This window comes from Eublepharis macularius, chromosome 6 (assembly GCF_028583425.1).
Source record: "Eublepharis macularius isolate TG4126 chromosome 6, MPM_Emac_v1.0, whole genome shotgun sequence".
NCBI lineage: Eukaryota > Metazoa > Chordata > Lepidosauria > Squamata > Eublepharidae > Eublepharis > Eublepharis macularius.
In genome coordinates, this window is record NC_072795.1 from 50,696,943 (window position 1) to 50,715,740 (window position 18,798).

Sequence of the window (18,798 nt, forward strand, 5' to 3'; positions counted from 1 at the left end):
CCACTACTTGCCTGGGTGCTGTAATCCTGTGTGAGCCTGTAAAGAAAGGGCCACGCCCTGTGAGACAAGGTCAACACCATGTGGCGAATGACCAGGAGGATTGGAAAATTCCAAGCATATACGATCTATAATAAGACCCCTGTTCTGACTGGTCAATGGGCCACTGGTCAGCCCACCAGTGTCCCTGAACTAAACCCAGAACCATTGGGCCCTGAGGCAGCAGAAACTCCAAGGAAACTCCACTTCTAGATGCCAGCACTATAGAAACAATGCTCGGTGCCCAGCCAGCTACTGGAGCTCCCATAAAGGAGGCCGGATGGCAGCTGCCTGATCCATGTGCAGTAAACCAGCTTAAATCTAATTCAGTGGCTCCCTCCTCAGGTCCACCTCATCCTTCTCCACTTCCTGAAGAGGAGGGTTAACCCCCAACATGCTGTTCCCTTTACGACTGTCCTTTTATAACTGAATCAAGTAATAACTCAGAAATCAAACTTTAAAACCCAAAGGCAAGCCCCAAGATGATACAACCCAGGAGTCTAAACATGGGAGCCTGGAGACAGTCGCCTGAACCCGGGGCCCCCCACAGCCATGCACTAGGGGCCAGTAGACTTACTTGTCTGCCAGTCAAGTTCACTGTCACCTCGACATGACTAGGTTACAGCAGCCTAGGCCAGCTGGGGAAGGGGTTTAACAAGCTACCACCTTGAGACTATAAATCCCTGCTAAGCCAGTAACAATAATATGTGAAGCAACCTGCCCTTCAGATGACTGCAAGCCCCTCCTGACCTCAGCCAGGCCTTCACTGCTGTTGCTGTAAGTACTCTCTCCAAATAAAGTGAAAACATCCGAGGAGGAGGGGAGCCTAGATAGGCTGGAGGCCTGCAGGGGCTGAGCCTAACCATGCTTCAGCCCTCCTGACTGATAGACACTAACAGCCCACTATTTCCTTACTCCCTTTGGCCACTTCATCATCCTCAAAAGTTACCTATGCAGGTAGGGCTGCTTTGCAGGAGACCTATTCACTGGCTGTTTGCCCTTAGCAGAGCTACTACCCTTTTTATTTTTATTTTTTAATTTACGGTGGCATGATGTAAATGTACAGTAATGTAATGTACTGTAGTAACTCGAACCCCCAAAATGGCAGCCCAAACACTGTGTAAGCTGCAGAGGCCTCTATAAAATGGCTGCCAGTACTAGGAGACTACAGGGTGACACACTCAAAATGGCCACCCAGCACAGCATAAGCTGCAAAAGCCCCAACAAAATGGCCACCACTGCCAGTAAGCAGGAGGCAAATCAGACCATATAAAACACACATTCAAAATGGCCACAGCTGGTGCTATGCATATTGTAGACACCTTCTCAATAAGGCCGCACTGCCAGGAGGCTAAGCAGGCTATTGTGTGCCACACTCAAAATGGCTGCACTCAACTAAATAAACTGCCAAGCCCTCCTGCAAAAGGCACCCCCCCTGCTGCCCGAAGGCCTTAGGCTGAGCTATTGCTGCTGTAAATATTCCCTCCTAAGTAATTATAAACAGGGGGAGGAGGGAAAAGCCTAGACAGAGAGGGGGAGGCCTACCAGCATCCACCCTGCTAGGCCAGTAGCAATAATGTAATCCACCCCTCAGATTGCTGCAATTCACCCCTGCAGCAAAGCCTATTGCTGTTTCTGCTGAAAATACTCCCTCCCAACAAAATAAAAAATGGAGGAGAGGGGGAGAAAAGCCTAATTAGGCCAGAGGCCTGCAAGGGGTGGTATAACCCTGCTTTAGCCCTCTAGACTGATAGACAACAGTCCTCAAATGTAAATAAGAAGGGGAAATAATAATAACAACAACAACAACAATAATAAATCTCTGCCAAACCACTGAGCCTGGCACTGGGCCCTGGCTTTCCTCCTGTTGTTTGAAGGTAGCAAGCAGGGGAATATCACAGCTTTCCCCAAAGCAGCTATAGCCACCTAGCCCTGAGGGCTATCAGTAAAACTGGCCTCAGAGGAGCTCAGCTGAGAGAGCTTGATATATGCTCTGCTCAGGCCAAGCTTTCAAAACTGGCTGAGCCTCCTTTTATAGGGCCAGGTCCCGCCTCCCAAGACCTGGATGCCCAGGAATGCAAGGCTACTTCTCCCGCCATGCAGTAAGGCAAAAGCGGCCCCCAGCCCAAGCATATTACACATGCATTCGGGTGTGCCGTCATATTATTACAAAAAAAGCAAATAAAAACTTTTAAAGGATAATAAACAAATGTACTGAATCAGATGTGCACTACATGTATTCTACTAAAGTTAATGTGAAATATTGTCCAGAATATACATGATATGAATGTCTCCAAGAATATTTTTCTCAAAATTGCCCTCTGATTATTTGGGGAGGAAATATTCTTCAAACGTTTTCTGAACTGCAATTAAACTGTTCTTAAAGATTGTTCATCATTATTGCCTTTGTGTTTTCAGTGGAGTGGAGGCACAGGAAGTATACTTGAAAGTCCATGATGTATTAAGGTAGGAAGTGAAAACACACTGCCTATAAGTGGTTTCATTGGTGGCTTCTTTATATTTAAAAAAAAGAAAGAAAGAAAACTTGTGCACATACATACAGAATATGCAGTGCAGACTTTGTGACTCTTATGGCTGTTGAAGTGATTTAAGTTGTGCACCTCTGCTTTATATAGGACTGAATTGTTTTATTAAGTTCAAAACCAATATACTTTGTAAGCATTCATTGTACATAATCCATATCAGTTTTCAAAAAGGGATGAAAGGATGATCTGCAATAACTTTCTTTACAGGAAAGAAATATCCATACATTTAATGTTTTAAAGATAATATTTTACCTAATTTTTGAGTTTCGAACCATCTCATATTTGATGAGAATTTTAATTCAATAGATCTACAGTGAAATCCTAACCAGAGTTAGTCAAGGGGCTTAGACTGGAATAACTCTGCTTAGGATTTCAGTGTTCATAATATCCATATAGCTTTTTTTGGTTAAACTGTTTATTGCATGCACATCCTACTTTTATATGAGGCTCCCAACTGTTCCCCCAATTGAGATAAACAATCTTCTTCATTTGCACATCAAGGATTGCTAAATCATTCACCAGGTCGTCGTTTCAGCTTTCTTAAAAGATTTGACTTTTAGTATTTTCACCAGGAATGTGTTCATTTTTTTTCCTCCTTGAAACTCTTCATTTAAGGTCAAAAGTACCATGTAATAGAAGCTTTACAACTACTTAATGAGCATGTAAAATTTAGCTTGACAGTCTAATCCTGAATATGTTGCTTTAGCTGCTACAATGAAAACAATGATTTACACTGTGGTAGCTAAAAGATTAGCTTGTACTTGGCAAAGGCGCCCTAGCAAAAAACAACAACAATAATAAAAAACCTGTTTTTGGTGCCCTCGAGCATGCCACATACAAAGATGATACCTCACTAACTCCTAAATTCTTGTATAAAAAATTAATGATAATGATGAAGATGATTATGATGATGGGGCTCTGCTGCTGAACATTCTCCTGATTGTTGTTGGGGGTTTTCCGGGCTGTATTGCCGTGGTCTTGGCATTGTAGTTCCTGACGTTTCGCCAGCAGCTGTGGCTGGCATCTTCAGAGGTGTAGCACCAAAAGACAGAGATCTCTCAGTGTCACAGTGTGGAAAAGATGTAGGTCATTTGTATCTACTCAGGAGGGGTGGGGTTGAGCTGAGTCATTCTGTAAGAGTTTCCCAGGGTGTGGAATGCTAATGGCGGGAGGCTTCACTGTAACCTGAGGAGGTTCTTTTGCATATGGATTGGTGCTTGATGTGCTAATCTTCTCTGCAGGGCTATTGTCGGGTGTGGAGTGTTTTGTTGGCCTGGTGTTTTTCAGAACTGGAGCCCATGCTCTGTTCATTCTTAAGGTTTCTTCTTTCCTGTTGAAGTTTTGCTTATGCTTGTGAATTTCAATGGCTTCCCTGTGCAAGGAAAAACCAAGGAAAAACAGTCACCTACAGGAAAAGTGTTTTTGCCATATATCAAAGGAATTACTGATCAGATGGGAAAGCTTATGGAAAAGCATAACCTTCAAGCAGTATTCAGACCCACCCGAAAAATACAACAGATGCTACGATCAGCAAAAGACAGCAGAGACCCCCTCACCTCTGCAGGAGTATACCGTATACCCTGCAGCTGTGGACAAGTTTACATCGGGACCACAAAGCGTAGCATCCAGACAAGAATAAAAGAACATGAAAGACACTGCAGACTTGGACAGCCTGAAAAATCAGCAGTGGCTGAACATAGCCTAACTCAAACAGGGCACAGTATCTTATTCCAGGACACCAAAATACTGGACAACACTTCCAACTACTTTGTCAGACTGCACAGGGAAGCCATTGAAATTCACAAGCATAAGCAAAACTTCAACAGGAAAGAAGAAACCTTAAGAATGAACAGAGCATGGGCTCCAGTTCTGAAAAACACCAGGCCAACAAAACACTCCACACCCGACAATAGCCCTGCAGAGAAGATTAGCACATCAAGCACCAATCCATATGCAAAAGAACCTCCTCAGGTTACAGTGAAGCCTCCCGCCATTAGCATTCCACACCCTGGGAAACTCTTACAGAATGACTCAGCTCAACCCCACCCCTCCTGAGTAGATACAAATGACCTACATCTTTTCCACACTGTGACACTGAGAGATCTCTGTCTTTTGGTGCTACACCTCTGAAGATGCCAGCCACAGCTGCTGGCGAAACGTCAGGAACTACAATGCCAAGACCACGGCAATACAGCCCGGAAAACCCCCAACAACCATCGTTCTCCGGCCGTGAAAGCCTTCGACAATACATTCTCCTGATTGTTTTAATAGAATTTTAAAAACCTTTACAAATTGTTTTCTGTTCTGCTTCTGGCTTGAGGACTAGGGGTCTGCAATTCATTATCACAATACTGAATATATAGCTGGATATATGCTGGTTCAGCATTATCTGTCTATACTAAATAAAAATAGAGAATCCTGACTATATTTGGTAAACTGAATACCCTTAATATATTCAGGATATCCTGCAAATGCAGTTCCTGCCACTTTAAACTGGCTGGTTGCTTATAAGCTTACCCCCACAAGACTTTCCTGAGCTTTTTTTCCCCACAGGGGAGGGGAAAGAGAGGCAGGAGGGATGTGGACTGACCGGCAGAAGGGATGTGGACTGACGAGTGCAGAAGTTGAAGTTGTCTGGACAATCAGGAATTCTTTGATGGGAGAGAGCCTTTTTCAGATTCTTCAATGACATAAAAAGCAGGCCTGGCTCAGAGCAGACTCCATTTTGTGGGAGATTTCTGGAGAAGAGAGACTGTTCTGTGGGTGTTTGCTGAGCCTGTCCTGTCCTCTGACTGCTCTCTGGTTTTTGGATTAACCACTGCCTGCTGGTGTTACTGCTGCCTGCCTGAAGGAAGACCTGAGTGAGAGAAGGAAGGATCTGTCCGCCAGAGTGAGGAGGACCATCTCCTAGTTTGAGAGTTTTAGATTCTTGCGGGGGGGGGGTGGGTTGTTGTTACTGTTTGGAAGAAAGAGGGTTGGCCTTGTATTGGGTTAGGGGAAAGGGGCAACATTTTGTTAAGTAAATTTAAAGTTTATATTTGATAAATTGTTTTTTACTGCCGAGGGGAGTGCTTTGCCTTAGCTATTTCAGGAGTTTGCTTTGCTTTGCTGGTGGGTTGGGGTGAGGCAGGGGTTGCTTTTTTTCTACTTAAAGAGTTTTTTGCAGTGTTAATTTCTTAAGAGTTTTCTTCAAAAAGGGGGAATTGTATTTTGAATTTCATCCTGTTGCTAGTTCCTGCTTTTCTTGGGGGGGGGTGATAAATAGGGCCCCCATAGTGAAAATTTAAGTAGGCTGCTGCTCACCTTGGTCTTGATCTCTTGGCTTCAGTGAACTCAGAAAAAGAGAGAGAGGAAAACATTTCTGAAAAACCAAGGGCAAAAGGTACCCAGTATCAGAAGTAACAATGAAAAAAATTCTAGTTGGTGATTTATAATTGTGTTGTTTTGTGAACATAGATGTCATGACTCCTGACTTTTATGTTTTATAGGCCTACCACTTCATTATCACAAGGCCATACTGTGAAGGCAATTCTGAAGAAGTTTACAAAATGGGACTTATTTAGTTGACAGACCATCATATTGTTTGCTTTTCGAACTGTGCAGCTATTTTTTTACTATAAAGTTCTTTGTTTAATGTATGTCACTTTTCTGTATATGATATTCATATGTTTATGGACCTGTCCTCAGTTGCAGCATGTGTACCTCTCACTGACTGTGCAAGGGAGTTGAACAAGTAGCATCAGGCAGGTTGAGGGCTGCCTGACCAGCTACCTTTCTCCATGCCAAGATTCTTGACAAGAACACATGGCAGACAACATTGCTGCCACCATTGAGAAGCAATTAGCAGAGTGGGTAGGCAAGGACATCACCAAGAGATACATGGTGATTGATGGTGGTGAAAAGATCTGTGCAGCGGCAGCAGAAGTGGGCCTCAAGTACATTTGCTGCATGTGAAAGATGCACTGAGTCTGGGTTCTTCTGAGGAACCCAGACTGGATGCTGACACTCGTGTGTTTCAATATCTCATCCTCAGATACTGGCACATCATGGGTTACTTCTTGCACAGCATGAAATCTCTTCAGCAACTATGCCATAAGCAGATCCTGGCAGGCATGCTGGAGCATTATATGATTGATTAGTGATGTTAGCACTCACTGGAACTCCACTCATGCCATGCTCAAGCATTTGACGGAGCAGCAGGCTGCACTCATGATGTAGCTCTCAGAGAGTGACACTTTGAGAGGGAAGAGTCAGTTCAGCCAAGAGGACTGGCTGACCATCTCCCAGATGGTGGAGGTCCTTAGGACCTTTAAAGACTTCACTGTCATGGACTTGTCTTACAAAGCGACCCTGGGTCTGGTCATTCCTCTGATCCAGACAGTTCAGAGGAGGATGGCCTTCTTCCTGGACTCAGGAGCAAGATGTACAGATGTTCTTTCAGCAGTGCTTGGACTTATGAGAAGTCTGTAACAGGGCATCCTAATTCCAACCACTCATTGCTGTACATCAGGGAAGGTGCTTGTGCATACTGGCACCATAGTTGGCCCCACTGCTACAGTGCCAGTTGACATAGGATACTGTCTTTGGTAGCTGTCCTTCTTCTTTTAGATGCCCACAAGATCAGAGGTTATCCTCTGAGGACATATCAGAGTTCCAAACCCTTGCTATTGGAGAAAGGGTACAGGTGGAAGGGGATGCAACCCGAAGAGCCCTTGGATCTGTGGCTCAATGGAGGTGATCTATGAGGTGAGTCTTTAGACAAATGTTTAGTCTTCACAGTTTATGTTTAGTTTGTGCACAGTTAGTACTCATCCAATTGAGCCATCTTCATGCCACACTCTGAACATTTTTTAAAAGAGCCATGAAGAAGAAAAATAATTTTAATAGAGAATTTTTTGTTTCTGAGGTAAAATTATAGGATTTGAGCCAAGTGGCACCTTAGAGACCAACAAGATTTTCAGAGTGTAAGCTTTCAAGAGTCAGAGCTCATTTCTTCAGACACTTCAGCAGTAAATTAAGAACCCTAGAAAATGTGTCTACCCTCCATGGCAGCAAAGGAAAGATGGAGGGAAGAGTGCTTTCCCCTTCTTGGTCACTTGATGGTTTGTGTTGGAAAGTGCCATGTCAAGCTGGAGGGAGGGAGAGTACTTCAATCACTTCAGAAATCTCAAAGTCTTTTAATCTTCACCTCCATGGCTGTCCTGCACACATTCAGTCCCATAGAATTCTTGATGATGAATTGTATGTGCCAAAAAGCAGGCAAAAGCAAACCTACAGAGAAGCACCAAAAATGAAGCTATTAGGGCAGCATGCTTTTGTGTTGTGTCAAATAAACTTCCTTCTTTGCAGGGGTGGGAGAGAACAGGAGGCAGGTGATGAAGTTCAGCTTCTGCAGCTTCGTCTTGAGGCTCTTCTGAACCAGTGAGTGGCAGGCTGCATACAGACTGCAGACAGAGGGTAAATTGGGGTATTCAAACTTACCCCCCCCCTCTCACTTTCTGAGGCCTTCGCTTGGGAGAGGGATCCATCTTATACTAAAGTAAAAAAAGTACAACTGTGTTTGCTTGCCATTGTCAGGGCTGAGTGCTTGTTGTGGTTTTGTTGCTGTGCCATTGAATTCTTCATTGGAATGTGGTTCTGTTCTGTGGTGTCAATGGCTCTGGATTCTGCCTGATTCTGTGAGTGGCACTGGCTCTGTTGTGATTGCAACAGTGTCCCTTGTTTCACTTTGGTTCTGCAGGGATTCTCTGACTTGACATTGGTTCTGTTGGGCTGTTCAGCTGGGATTTTCTGATACAATGTTGGTTCTATTGGATTTTCTTGGTTCAGCTTGCACTGGGACTTGGCCTTTGGCCAATGTTTGCTTTGCCCTTGTGTGTTTTTTGCCTGAAAGCCAGCTTAGAATTCTATCACCACAGGGAACAATGGAGATGGAGAGGGAGGCAGCTTGTTCAGGGACTTGTGGGGTCTAATGTGCTTGAAACTTGGGGGGACTTAGTGGACAGTCAGGGCTAGGTTCCCTGCAATTTTGGTGAAGTTTGCTTGAAACCCCACCACCCAGCTTCCCATGTATGCCCCCCATAGGGAATAGTGGCTAAATACATTTGATATTCCTGAATAAAGCTAGATCCAGATGCCATACTGGTTTATTTGGACCCAAATATCTGTAATATTTATGGTATTATAGATACCTAGATCTGAATAATACTGATCTTTTTTGCTGCACATCCCTGTTGAGTACTGTTTTATTAATCATTTTAGACTTCTCAATGTTTCTTACGCCGTTTCTCTGTCTTTACTTCTTTTCATGGCTTTGTTTTTTTTAAATAGCCTGTTTGGTTTTTGGCTTTTGTACTAGTTGTCAGCCACCTTGAGCAGATTTCTGGAGAGGTAACACATACATTTTCTAAATAAATAAGTACATAAGATTCTACACAGTAGTCTGTTATTGGCTTCACATATTCTACCCCAATTAGTTGCTCATAAATACTTTGCTGAGACAAGGAGCTACAAGAGTGTAGCTATTAGGATACTTCCACCCAAACTTGGAAGCCTAAGATTGGACTGTAAATTATACAATGTGGAATGAATTCAGCTTAGCTTAAAGCCAAGTTTTCTGACAAGTGGTACAGTTGTAGAATGTTACAGGGAATACACACTGTCTTATTTTTGCTTTTACTATCAAGACAATGTTGAGAGCAGTCTTCTAGAGACAGGGTTTATGTCAGAATCTATAAAGGAATACATATGAGCCTATCACAATATGTAAATCCTTCAAACTTTATACAAAAAAGACAGTACTGAATGTCTTAATTCTTTATATCCACAATTTAAAATGTGTGTGCTAATTCTGAGAGATAGATATGTAGAGGTGAGGAGTCACAGAGAACTTGTGGGGAGAGGACATTGCACCCCCCCACACACACACTTTTGCTTCCTTACTTTTCCTCCCTATCCCTTCTTTCCCAATAAATTTCGTCTCTTTCTCCCTCCCCCCTTCTCTCTCACAGTCTCTCTCTGTTTCTGCCCCATCCCTTTTCTCAGTCAGTTTCTCTCTCACACTCTTTCTCCCTCTCCCCTTCTCTCATAGTGTTTCTCTTTTTCTCCAGCCATTGGGCCAGTTAATTCCAGGGTAGGCTGCCCTCCCAACCACTCTGCCTGCCTGCTCAGCCATTCCCCTGTCCACTGATGGTAGATCAGCTGCATGCCCCCCTGTAGCCCACTTCATAAGGCAGTAGTGGATGAGGTGTGTGTGGGATCCTCCTCACCCAGCCCACAAGGCAGCAGCAGATGGTAGACAGTTCAGAGGGTTGGCAGCAGATGTCCCCACTTCTCACCCACCCATCTGCCTTCGGTAGCTGTGCCTTGGTGGCAGAGAAAGGTAAATGAGGCACATGGAGGGGGTTCTGCCTTCCTGTCCACTTTGAACACAGCAGCTTTAGCATCTGACAAGGGAGGTAGAGACTCCTATTTCTCGTCCTCTGCCACTCAACATGGGTTCTGAGATTGTTGGCTACACAAACAAAGCTAATTGCTTTCTTTGTTGGGTTTTTAATCCCCTCTGGGGTTTTCTGGTGTGTGTGTGTGGGGGGGGGGGGAGATTCTTCCCCAAGTTTGGGGAAAAGTCTCTCTTGACTCAACATGGCCCTCAATCTGTAGCCATCTTGACTATTTATAAATCGAATTCTCCAGAAAACTGTGAATGGGTAGCTGGTTCTTCAGCTACCAACTTGGTACAGTTCATTGAATGAGATGAGCACAACAGTGTTTAAAATAAATACAGATGGTTGGGTGTACTTTAGAATTTAAGCCACTATCACATTAACATAGTCAAATCCAAAGGTCCAGAAATAATGTTCCTTTTATACCTAAGCAGACTATATGTGTTTGTTACAGTTTTGAGAGCTGCCAGTTGTAAAAAAGCAAAGGATTTATAGCAGGCTCTTTCAGCATCTCCAGCGAACAGTGTCTGCTACTGGCAATCTATTAGAGTTTCTCCTTGAATAGGACTTAGTTAAATAGTGTTGGATAAAAACTGGATCCTTAGTGCATAGCAATGAACAAGCTTATGTTTTTCATTTAAAATAAACACAGATAAATAATGTAAGTCAGTTCTAATTTGGATTCTGACTTTAAATAAAACACAGAAGAGACCTCCTTTTTATAAAATAAAGGACAGAAGGTTAAAGAACACAACCTTTCATGTTTCTATGGATATTTTAAATTCATTTGTATGTACAATTCAATAAGGCTGTATTAAATCAAGAGCTAACAAGGCAGTCAAAAACTGAAAAAGTACAGAAGGCAAAGTTGAACAAGGCCAGGCAAGGTGAATGGCTGGTTCTTCATAATCATGTATATAGCATTTGTATTAAGGTTTTGAAGGTTATTTTGTGGTCTGTCATAACACATCAAAAACGATGGAAACGTCACCTCCAGTGGAAATATGGTGGTGTTCATCTGACTCAGATACCATGTCACAGAAAACTTTCCACAGTTTAATACATGTGTCTTCAAATGGTGGCATGTGATTCACAACTTCGTAATTACCTGTCTTCAGAACATAAGCTCTGACATGTTTTCCTTATTTATTTATTTTTAATCTGGAGCTGGCCTTGGTGCCAAGAGGGTGCTGTTATAGGAAGTGGCACATGAAGTCATGCTTCTCAGTTTTGCTCCTTCCCATGGACCAGGTGGGGATGTTGTGAATATGCCCCATCGGCATTTTTCATTTGATGGCAGTCAGACAGTGTTTGGTGGAAGGGGGTGATGGAGTTGGTGCCAGCAAGTATTTTGAAAACTGATTCAGACTTAATGAAGTGGCTGTGAAATAAACCAATTGAGAAAAGGAGAAAAAGAGAAGCAGGGAAAGGCTGGGGAGGACACACACACACACACACACACACACATACACGCAGAGGGGTTTCCCACACGATTACTTTACAACATTTCAGAATCTACTCTGCTTCCCATACTCTCCAGAGTTCTGCATGTGCAAGGGAATAATGGGAAACAGAAACCATTTTGTCCGTCTTTCCCACTTTTTTCCCCACTGTGCACATTCCATGATTTTTTTTTTAAGCTCAGTAGCTGCTGGCACGTGTCGTGTCCAAGCAGCTCAGTAGCTGCTGGCACGTGTCGTGTCCATGCAGAATCAAAAACTCTGGTTCTGCTTCCCGTGCCCCCCTCTTCCTTTCCCCCAGGAGCTGATTGGTCTGTCTGTCAGCAACTAGTCTCACCCTCCTCTGCTCTCTGAACTTTTCTCCCATTTTTACCAGTAAAGTGAGGTAAGGGTCATAAAGCTGCTTCTCCATTTGCTTCCTTCCTCCCGAGTATGAACACACTCTCTTATTTATTTTTTTCAAAGCCAGGAATGATTTGTAATGTTGCTACTTATTCCCTGCTGGCTTTAAAAGCCAGGAAAGGGTTAAATGGCTGCTTTCCCCCCTTCTCCCTCAGGGGTATGTGTACATTATCATTTATTTTTTTAAAGCCTAGAATGAGTTGTATATTTATTCCCTGCTGGCTTTAAAAGCCAGGAAAAACCCAAGCATTTGCAGAAACAAAGTGGCAGGGAAACTACAGGGAGGTGAAGCAGCAGCATTTTAACTCTTTCCTGGCTTGGCTTAAAAAAATGAGAGTGGAACAAGCACAAAAAGTACAGGTTTTCCCCCAAAACTCTGCCGTCAATTGCCTGTCCAGTGTGCATGGGACAGCCCAGTCAGCAAATGGGGTCCCATTATTCTGCATTGAATGACCTCGCACTGACAAGTTGAGATATGTCTGTTTGGAGCCACATTTTGTGACGGCTGGAGCTGACATTTTTTTAAGAATTTTTTCACGTGTGGTAGCATTGCAATGTTGAAACCCATTCCCCCCTAAGCCATTTCAGTACTGATCGGCGTGAATTCTCAGCATCACCAGCTTAAAGTGTGCCAGTGTGCCGTGTGGAATGGGCCACAGAAAGAGAGAGCTAGTCAAAAGTAAATTAATGCATAAGTAGGAAAAAAGAGGACTAGAGCAAGATGAGTAGAAAGAGATGTACAAGGTAAATGAGTGATGAAACTTGGGTCATGAACCTGGAAATTGACTAGCTTAATCTAAAACTACAGTGTGCTCTCAGGGCCAAGCTACAAGTGACAAATTACACTTGAATGGCAAGTGGATCGAGTGGAGCGCAAGTGAACAGGGAGAAATACACTTGCTGTTCAAGTGTCATTTGTCACTTGTAGCTTGGCCCTCAGAGGCATAGTTTTTGACCCAGGCTAAATGTTCCATCTGCTGAGTGGAACTTTCTTGCCTCCCCGTTCCCACTTCAGCCCATTCGTCAACACTAAACCTTCCTTCCTTCCTTTTTCCCCAATGGAGACTCAAAGAGATTTACATAATTTTTCTCTCCTCTATTTTATCCTCACAAATGCCCTGGGAAATAGATTATGCTGAGAGTGTGTAACTGGCTGAAAGTCACCAACATTCAGTTAGCTTCCCCCTCCAAATTCCCCATATGATTATTTTATATGGAAACACCCAAAATGACCCAGGATTTGACTGTAGAAAAACCTAGGAATGAGTCTTTCTCTCCCCCGCCCCACACCTTCCAAATCTAATCTTGTAAAAACACTTCTTTTGCTACCTTCAAATATAGCATATTTACCACAAATCTACTTTTCAAATAAAATTCAGCATTAACTAATCATTAACTAAGAAGCCTCATTGGGGGAACTTTTTTCTGTACTCTGTGATAAAAATATACTGTGTGGATTTTTTTAATGTTTAGAGATAAGGAATATAATACAATAATTATCATTTTACCTATCTTGTATGTTTCAGCAGATTTTCCTTAAAATATAGGGCCGTATATCTCTCCAGCACCCATTACCAGCAACTTACCTCTATACTTTTGTAGCTTTCATTTCTTGCGGGCTATTCTGAATCACTGAACTCAATCAATTGGATTCATTGCACTCACTTTTAAGGCAACTGATCCTGCATACTGCTAGAGATTCAACATATGGTTGCTCTATATGAAGCAATAATCTGCTCTTGATAGTCTCCTCCATTGTGCAGTATCAAATCTGCATTTCTAAACCAAGTAGTTCACCCCTCCTTTTTGATAGCAGCTCCAAGCTAATAAACTTCTTTTAAACTTAACTTGCTGAAATGGCCTTTTTATTTCAGCTGCTGTGTGAAATGAATTCTACTGAACCCATAAGGACTCAGATTAATTTGATTAAGGAAACCTGAAAATCTATATCAAGCATTGACACCTATGTTTTATTAAACACATGCACGTGCACACTACACTTCGAAGGCATCTTGAAGCACATAAACAGCCTTTGATTGCATTTCAGTGCCTTTTCAATTAAAAGTCTTGATTTGAAAGTCTGTTCCCTCATCTTTATGGCATGCACATTAAGCTTCACAGTGGTTTGCTTGTTATGATTTTGCAGAGCACCACATTAATTTGTCTGTTGTGAGTTGCAGAAGACATTCATTTGTCCTAAGACCCATTCATCATCTTCCCTTCAACATGGAACTACTACACCAATTGGTAAAAGATGTTTCATTTTATATTTTAAAAGATTATGCCCATTCTGATGAGGGCAGCTAAGTATAGTCTAGTCATCTTCTTTAATAAGCTCCTGCCTTTTATCCCAAGGCCCAAATGTCTTGCATGAGATGAAGCTTTCTCTCCAGCTTTGATCTCTTCCTAAAATACTCAGAATACTATACTGTGGAGAAAATCTTGGCAGAGAGGCTCTAAAATATTACTTCTGTCTCCCCCTCCCCCTTGATATCCTATTCATTCAGCATTTTGCCATAGGGTTCCTCCATGGAAATTGTGCACTGAAGGAAATCATTCTAAAAGGAACTTCTTTAGAGAGAAAAACTCTTCCCCCTATTACAAACCCAGAGTGCATTAACAGGATCTTTTTTTATATATTACTGCATGTCCTGTGTGCATTAAATCACTAGATCAGGGCTTTTGGACTTAATGTGTGTAGTTTCACCATGATTTGTTAATTGAGACACTTTTAGTTGCTCTACAGGTATTAATGCCTCATCTCTTCAACAAAGCACTCACCTAATTCACCAAGTTGACTCAATATGTATATTTTAAAATGTAAGATATTTATGAGAATAATATGTATTCCTTAATTCTAGCTCTGGGGAAATGAAAAAGAGATATCTAGCGAGGTTAAGTATAAATGTACATGAGGGTTTTTTTCCCTTGCTGACAACCGGTACCAAAAGTAAGTGGGATGGAAAAGATGTTTCTTGTTTTTAGGGAGAGGGGAAGGGCTAGGGCAGCCTGTGAATTTTTTTGTTTTCTGTATATGAGATCCATGTAGTCGGATTGCAAAGGCAAGTTTAGCAACTCACATATCTGCTGACTAGATTTAACAGGGATTATGTATTCAACCAGGAGTCTTTGGAACACCATCCTGCTCCTATGTGTATTTGGTATAACCCTGACAGTGACCTTTTGACATCCTTTAGATCACACTAAAAATTCATACATAACCAGTGATGAATGTACCTCTTTGAGCATACTCTTTCCCAAGTGCTAGGTACTAGCATAACAGCCACAGAACGTTATTGGAGGAACCCTGTGTGTGTGTGGAGGCCCATACAGGAGTAACTCATATACAAGGGACAATAAACTCTAATTTCATTAGCATGAGAAAAGAAGGGGGAAATACAATGAAATGTGGTCCTTATTCTTGGAACATACTGAAAGAGACTAGAAGACTGAAGCATTTCCAATGACACATCATCACAGCTGGATTAAAAGAATCCTCCTTTTTTGCTCCTTTCCATTTTTTTTTTTTCAAATTATCATCAGAAACAGAAAAAGTCATGGTAAAGTGGAATCTGAGAAGCAATATGGGGAAGGAAGCCGTTAAGTTTATGACATGATTTGAAATGAGATAGTAAATGTTTGTATTATTATTGGTTTCTGGAAAAGGGCAATAATGTTGGATTAAAAAAATCCTTTTTCTAGTTTCAGCAATGAGAACCTGGGTAACTACATCTCATAGATCAACTTGCCAGATAATCTTGGTACCATCAAGGCTCAATAATTCCTGGACTGTTGTTGTATTGCTTTGAGTTGCCGACCAAAGGAAATAACAAAATAAAGCCTACTCTTTTCAAGAGTGTTTTTTTTTTAAATTTTCACAAATCTAATGAATTGGGAGGTGCTGGTTGGCAACACCTCAGTTGTTCACCAGCTCATTTGCTCTTTCCTAAATCACTGCTCAGCAGGTGTTTCGTTCTGATGAACTGATTTGTGCGGACAGCACTAAACAGGTGATTAATATTAAACACGCTTTCATCTGCAAGCTGACAGGTTGGGATGAACTTTGAGCTCACTGAATAAAACGGGTCCCAATGTCTTTAAAATAAAACTAAGAATAGAAACAGTGCTCTAAAGGCAGAGCCATTACTGTTGAATGGAGTAGTTATTTTGGAAACTACAATTTTACAGATATTCCCTATCAGCCTTAATAGCAACCAAGCTGAAGCCTGAGCAATCCAATAGAGCAGCCTAATATTTTCCTACCATGGTTCTATGGACACTTTGCATAGATATTTTTTTATAATAAATATTTTTCTCCCACTTTCTCTCCTGCTGCTTTCCTCTCTCCATCTCTTCTCCTGCTGTGCTGATTCTTTCTCAGCCATTTCCCCTCCCTTCTCACAGTGAGCAGAAAATGCTTGCTGGCAGACGAGTCTTTCAAAAAACGCTGCTTCTGTGTTCAGTCAAGAGCTATCACAGCTGCATGTAGCAACACCCAAAGTGCCTTTTAACTTCTGCGTTTTATTAGAAACACTAAAATGTGAGCAATAAAGTCTTTGCCAATGTGGTAACTTTAATAAAAAAAATTAAATTTTTCTTTGTATGGAAAAGACCAGCAATGATACATCAGGTATCAGCTATGTAACATTTTACAAAGGTGCTGTTTGTATTTTCATGTTAGAAAACACAGTCTGTTTAAGTGTGAAGTTACCTTCTAGCAAAAGGACCTCCTACTGAATGTACTAAGGGATATTGGCAATGATCCAGCCAAAGCTCTGCATTTGCAGCACAATTGATAGTAGAAGGATGAAACAAGATAACAAAAAGAAAATGAAGGCAATATGTTGGGAAAGATGAGATAGCAACAGTGTTGGCAGGAAAGCCTTCCTTGTGCATGCTTATCCCTTCAAAGAATAATAGCTTCAGAGCTCAGACAAGACCACTTGCAAACATTGGTCAGTATTCTGTTTGAACAGTTACAGTACATACATATGGTTGAGTATTGTAAGCGAATCTGGAAATGCAGGCTGCTTTTACTGGAGACAGGCATTAAAATATTTTTAGTAATCCTTCCCGAAACTAATTAAGTCAGATAATTTGAATGTGGGTTCATTTAAGGCCACTTCTGTTTTAATAAGTGTAGTATATTTGACGATCCAAATGTTTATTGGTTTGCAGACAAGATCCTTCAAGGGCAGAGAGAATAACAGCAGACCACATCTGTAAGTGGCTTTTGTATGAAGTGACTGCATCATTCTAAGCAGGTCTACTCAGAATCCTACTCAGATCTATACAATGGGACTTATTCCTAGGAACATATTTTTAAGATTGCACACTGTTAAATATATATTAGCATGTAAATATGTACTGAAATATATCTAGCCTTAAGAGACTAAGTAAGACATATTCAGAAGTGAGTCCCATTTCATCCAACAGTGCTTATTCCCGGGGAACTCCTTTTAGTTCTGTGATCTAAATTGCCCTTTGGAAAGCAAGCAAGCATTGAAGGAATTTATTGTCTTAATTCAGCCATAACAGAATTCTTTATTCCTTGCAGATGTCAACCGAACATCTTCAATTCTGTAAAGGTTGTCAGAACTTTTGCACCAGCTGGACTATAGGGTTTACTGAAACATTCCATACCTTTCAATTGGTCCTTGGAGCCTCATGAATCCTTCAGACAGCTGAAGGTGAGTTTAAAAAGGGCTTTCTGTACATTCTAGAACTGCCAACACAGCAGCAAAAGTTGCAGAAAGACTTCCAGATTTACAACCACTGCTCAGGGTATGTAACTTATCAAAGTTAAGCTGACCTGTGCTTCTTTGTTTCGTATTACAGTCCAGCATCAAGGATATAAACCTCAGTAATCCAGACTAGTTATTCATCTGAAGGGCTACTTGTTTAGGGCTTGGAAGAATATTTTTGGGGAGAGTAGGCTAATAATCCAATAAATAAAATAAATTTTTGACCATTTGTCAGCCTAACTGTGTCAAGTGATGAGTGCAAAGAGTTTGGAAATGTAAAATGAAGCAGATTACTGATGAGATTTATAGAGTAAAACAAATGAGGGACCTACAAGGACACGCAGAGGGGGATCTCATTTCCCTCTCCTGCACCATGTCCTCTTTCCTTCCCCTGCCCACTCCATAGCCTGTCCCCCTTTCCTTGCTTCCTTCTCTCCTCCTCCCCATCTTCATTTCTCCCCTTCCCTCTGGCAGCCTATCCTCTATGATCCAATTGCATAGTGCCTGCTGAGCCAGGACCAGTTCCATGGTAGAAAACCTGCAAGGACTTACTGGAGGCATTCATTTTTCCCTCGATGTCCTTCCCCACACTCCCTCCTCTTGACAGGCTCCATATGCTTATCTTTCCCTATGTTCTTTTCTCCTTCAGACCCACTAAACAACTTACCTTTTGGTTGTTGTGGATCTTCAGAGGTGTAGCACCAAAAGACTGAGATCTCTCAGTGTCACAGTGAACATGGCAGTCACAGCTGCTGGCGAAATGTCAGGAACTACAATGCCAAGACCACGGCTATACAGCCCGGAAAATCCTCAGCAACCATCGTTCTCCGGCTGTGAAAGCCTTCGACAACTTACCTTTTATTTGTCCTACATTTTCATCTATATTTACCTCATTTATATACAACCTTTCTCCACAGTGGGGACCCAAAGCAGCTTACATAATTTTCCTTGCCTCCATATTAGTCTTACAACAACCCTAAGAGCTAGGTTACGCTGAGTGTGTGTGACTGGATCAAAGTCACCCAGTGAGCTTCCAAAGCAGAGTGGTGATTTGAACTTGGGTCTCCCAGATCCTACTCTGAAACTCTAACCACTACATTACACTGTCTTGGGGCGGGGGGGGGGGGCAGGATGATGCTGTTGAAATGCAGCAAGCAGCCAGGCCTGA